The sequence below is a fragment of the Crinia signifera genome, chromosome 6 (genome assembly GCF_055691185.1).
Source record: "Crinia signifera chromosome 6, ASM5569118v1, whole genome shotgun sequence".
NCBI classification, from domain to species: domain Eukaryota; kingdom Metazoa; phylum Chordata; class Amphibia; order Anura; family Myobatrachidae; genus Crinia; species Crinia signifera.
This window is the reverse complement of record NC_139222.1, coordinates 119,215,456-119,220,441: the sequence shown is the minus strand read 5'-3', so window position 1 is coordinate 119,220,441 and position 4,986 is coordinate 119,215,456. Positions and strand designations below refer to the sequence as shown.

At 47.6% G+C, this 4,986-nt stretch overlaps 1 long non-coding RNA gene across 1 annotated transcript; it reads left to right on the top strand.

Moving 5' to 3' along the window:
* Positions 1-2,741: 2,741 nt before the first annotated feature.
* LOC146007041 (uncharacterized) lies at positions 2,742-4,692 on the top strand. Its single transcript, XR_014444211.1, has 3 exons — positions 2,742-3,387; positions 3,430-3,526; positions 4,591-4,692. It is a non-coding gene; the product is annotated as an uncharacterized LOC146007041 (long non-coding RNA).
* The last annotated feature ends 294 nt before the right edge of the window (positions 4,693-4,986 follow it).

Below are 4,986 nucleotides of genomic sequence, written 5' to 3'. Positions count from 1 at the left end.
CACAACAAAAGTATAGCACCAACACTTCAAGTACAGCACACTGAAACAGGGCAACAGAGGAACCAAACATGACATTTGAACCGCGGGCAAAAGTGGTGACCCTGGGCACGGATTTGGACACAGGCTGCTGACACACACAGCTCAATGGAAGATTTGGGAAGACATAACGGTGGAGATTAATGGGGACACAAGTTCATTTGCGAGCACGTTTGGCCCTGGCAGGCTCCTTGCCACGTGCAGCAGCTCTTGTGCCTCGTCCACGGCCAGAGGCTGATGGTGGCTCATGTGGAGCACATGCTGGTGAGGGGGTGGATCTTCTTCCCCCTCTGGCAGCAGGGAGTGATGACGTTGGTAATGCACCCGAAGCGGGTGACATTAGGGCCCTATTGCTGGTAACTAGCTCCACCATAAGTTCATTATGGCGGAGGAGGAGGTCGTTTTGCCGCAGGGCTTGATCAGCCAGCACCTGCAGGCTACCAGCAATAGCTTGTTGGCTGGCAGCCATAGCTTGCTGGCTGGCACTCATAGCCTGCAGGCTCTCAGCAATAATCTGCTGGCTGGTGGTCAAACCCTGCAGCACCTCCTCGGCCCTACGCACCCGCTCGAATGCTGACTCTCCCTGCTGCACAATACTATCCAGCACACGGCCCCACATGGACAATTCAGCCGCGGACAATCCCACCGGCTGCTGCTGCACGGGCCTGCTACTGGGGCCAGGTGGCACAGACTCCACAACCTCCTCAAGAGAATCTTGACCAAGCGGTGGCGATGCTGTTGAACAAGAAAATTCCAATTACCACACATTCCATGCAACATTTAAAACATCTACTTATGGCCTGGCAAATAATTACCTTCAAGAGTAGAAGCCATCACTTCCGCTGGGGACTCGCTGTCTATAGTGCTCACCCCCCGGACCTCCTCCACTGCAATACAGCACTGGGCCATCTCTTCCAGGGGGGTGAGCTCCAGCTTGGATGGCATGGGGCCAGCCCCAGAGGTCTGGCTGTGTTGCCACCGGTCGGTCAATTTCTTCTTGAGGTTGCCTTTGAAGTCGTGCCACCTGCAATCAAAGTGTACATATTAATACATGTAACTCCTCATGTTTGCTGTAGCACCCATTGCAATATGATACATAATACAACATGTGCCTACTGACACCAACCTTACATTATATTCATTTTTCATACCAACCCTTAGCAGATACAAAAACATTCACCCTCCAATAACTATCAATTCAATGTCATGGCCAACATGTCTGTGCCTCCAAGCAACGTGAACACCCATTGCCCAACTAGATCTAATATTGAATGTAAACATTACTGGACTTGTACTACTCTAATGTAACACACATGTACTTGCCTCTTCTTAACATGCTCTGCCTGTCGAACTTGTGGAGCCACTGCATTAATCTCCGCCGTTATCTCCTCCCAGATCTTCCATCTCCTTGTGTGTGTCAACTTCACCGCTGGACACTCAATTAAATCACGTGCCCGGGTCACCAGGATGTCAAGCTCCCGCGGTTCATATGCCATGTTTCTTGTTGTGGGTTCCCGTGTTGCCCCACTGCGGCCACGGGCACTGGCACGGGCACTGCCACGGCCACGCCCACCGGTTGCTGTACCTGAAGTGCTGGGCTGGCTACTCTGTTGGGAAGCCACCTGCTGTGTTCCCAATGATTCTGCTGAGGATGGCCCAGCTGCTGATTGGCCTGCTGTTGATGGGCCAGCTTGGTCCTCTGGGTTGAGGGGTACATAGGTGGTGTTGGCCTCCATGCGGGACAACAGATTCTGCACCACCTGCTCTTCCTCTGAGTCTGAGCCTGGCATGTTTGCAACAAGTGTTAGCCTTTCTAGGACCACTTTAAATACTATTTCTGTAATTGGCGTTAATCAGCTGCAAGCTGCGTTCCGTACGGCCGCGTTCCGTACGCCAGCGTCAACCGTGCGGCGCATACGGCCCGCCCCTTGGTGTGGAAAAATATTCCCAAAAAACCTGGCAAACTCAGTAAGTCTGATTTATTTGCTAAATGCAGATTCCAACACCAATGACCAAATACAACTGAGGTCAGACATGACATGTATATTTGAATGTACTTCTGTACTGTGCACTTGTTTGCTATGTAGTACAACTGACACTACCCATTCCATATGTCAATCCAGTCCACCACTTAGCCACAAGTAATCAGTGCTAGCATCCAAATCACATGTGAAAGCACTCCACATTCAAGTTAGATGCTAGCTACTTTTCATTCCACCTCTGTAGTATGGCCCAGTAGAAGGTAAGTGTACACATGGCTGCATGGGCTCATTTTGGGAAAAGGTCTGCCTTCATTATACATTAGCTGTTTGGTACCTTGTTGAGTTAGGTGTAAGTGTCTAGAGATGCACACTATTTCACCTGTTGCTTATACCCATGTTTGGTGAATGTTATAGATTAGATATATGTTGCCATCTTATTTTACAATGTTTAGGATGGGTGTGCGATGCAATGGGTTAGCCGTCTGTTCGGGCGCATATACGCTGTTATTGTAAAAATGAACAATAAAGTTAATACCAAATATCACTCTGATCAACCAATGACAGCACATGATTGTTAAATTTGTGCCACTCCTAAAATGGCGGCTTATGGCAGAGCAGCACCCTTCTCTGCAGCCGAACTGAGGGCACTGGTCTCCGTTATGGAGACCAGACTGGGCCGTGCTGGCCCGTTTATTACAAATAGGCAGAAACGTTCTGCCTATGCGGTGGCCCGCCGGCGGATATACGCCCGCACCCATGTGCGGCGGACCATCGCACAGCTTGAGCGGCGGTGGTCCGACCTCCGGCGCAGGGAGCCAGAGAGGCTTCAAAGCATAAGGGCCAGCATTGCTAGATGTGAGTATTTCAACAGTATTTGTACATGATTGCTTACCTGACATTATTTCATCCACTAAGGTCAGCAGCCTGATCATGAGTTAAACATGCCATACAATATGAGTGCTACTTCCTGATTGACACCCTGTAATGGTCATAAAATATGTTATTAGGGAGGATTAATGCTTGTGATGCTTACAATGGGCCAAATGTCACAGCATACCTGCCATGTTACAGGCTGTGTTTTGTAAAGGCCACTGAGGAGCTGTTTGCATGTACAAGTATCAGTACCTCTAACCTTTGCATTTATAGGTTGATAAGGCTTAATACAAATTACCACTAATTGGCACTTTTTTCGTTTTTCCCAAACACAGCACGTGCACGAGCAAGGCAGGCCCGGGAGGAGGCAGAGGCAGGCCAGGCACAGGAGGAGGCGGAGCCAGCGATGGGCGAGGACGAAGGGGAGGCCCAGGAAAGTGAAGGAGTGGAGGAGGCTGAGTGGCCAGTGGAGGCAGAGGTGGCAGCCGAGGAGGAGGTCGTGGTGGCCGAGGAGGAGGTCGTGGTGGCCGAGGAGGAGGTCCTGGTGGCCGAGGAGGAGGTCGTGGCGGCCGAGGAGGCCCAGGAAGAGGGGGAGGATGAGGAGGCCTGTGTGGTGGAGCAGGCGGCCGAAAGTGGTATGTATACATAAAGATTCGATCTTCCTTTTGTCATCCACTATTTGATATGTAGCACTGTTGATTCAAATGTGTTTGAAAATACTATAAAGGCAAACAACAAATTGGGTAGCAACAGACACACTTTGGGGTTAGATAGGGTGCCCAAACCATACCTTTCATCCTGGACACATATTAATGACACAGGTTGTGCGGATGGCTTTCAGGTCGAATTGAAGTGCCACTGAACCTGTGTAGTTAATCTGTATCCAGGAAGAAAGAGATGAGTTGCTCATGTAAGGGTTACATGTCCCTGCTGGTTGCATACAATGTGTAGGCTCATATAGGTGAGTAGAGTTTACTGGTGAATGATCTTTGTAAACTAGATTCCGTATGGCATAAATGGAGTATGGCCAGGCGTGGCTTAGACTGGAGTAAAAAGTGGTGAGTGCCCCTGGGCCCTCCTCTAGCTAACCACCCCCTGCGGTCTGCATGTATGTTTTGCACCATAATTGTGTGTGTATTTGGTGTTAGTAATGCTTTTGAGCATGGGAGTGGGTTAGTGCTGCAGCTTCCCCTAACTGGCATTCTGACAATGATTTCTGGAGCAAAATATCAGCAGCCAAGCCATGCTTGATTGCACAAATGTACTGAGCATTCCTGAGAGTTGTGTCACTCCCCTGCCAGGCTCCATCATATAAGAGACACTGAACTTTGTTAGCCGATTTGTGATTGGGGCTGCGCGTGGCATGCTTCTCAGAGCTTAGTCATGGGTGGGTTTGGATTGAGAAGGAGCAGTATGACTGTGAGTTGTTCTACAGAGTAAAGGGTAGAGGGCCAAAATCAGGCTTTCTATGTAGTATGTATGCATGTATGTATAGGTGTATGTCTCATATATATAGGTAGATATGTGTGTATATATATCTAGTTTTATATATATATATATATATATATATATATATATATATATATATATATATATATACACACACCGCTCAGAATGCATGTTTCAAATGTAGGTTTGACTATGTTAAATGTATGCAGGAATATCATTAGTCATTTTTAATTTTGAATTTCCTCAACAGATGAGCCTGCCCAAGCAGAGGAGGGTCGCCGTGGGGCCCTCGTAAGACTGCGAGGCCTGATGTGCCTCATGCTGGAAGAAATGGACCGGCTAATAGATGCAGAAGATTAAAAAAAAATTTTTTGGGCATTTGTTTATTAATAAATGGTTATTTAAAGTTGAAAGTTGTCAGTGTATTTTTCTAACATGCTAAAGTATATGTGTAAGTTGTTTAAAATTTTTAAAATAAGCAAAATGTACATAGTGTATATAGATGTATGTTAGGGTCACAGGCTGTAAGGGTTAATGTGTGTCATGAATGTAGTAGGAATGTGGGTCAGTATAGATGAGCATTTAATTGATTGAAATTGCTAACAATCCCTTTTTCAGGAGGTTGCCTAATAGCCTAAGTGGGTCA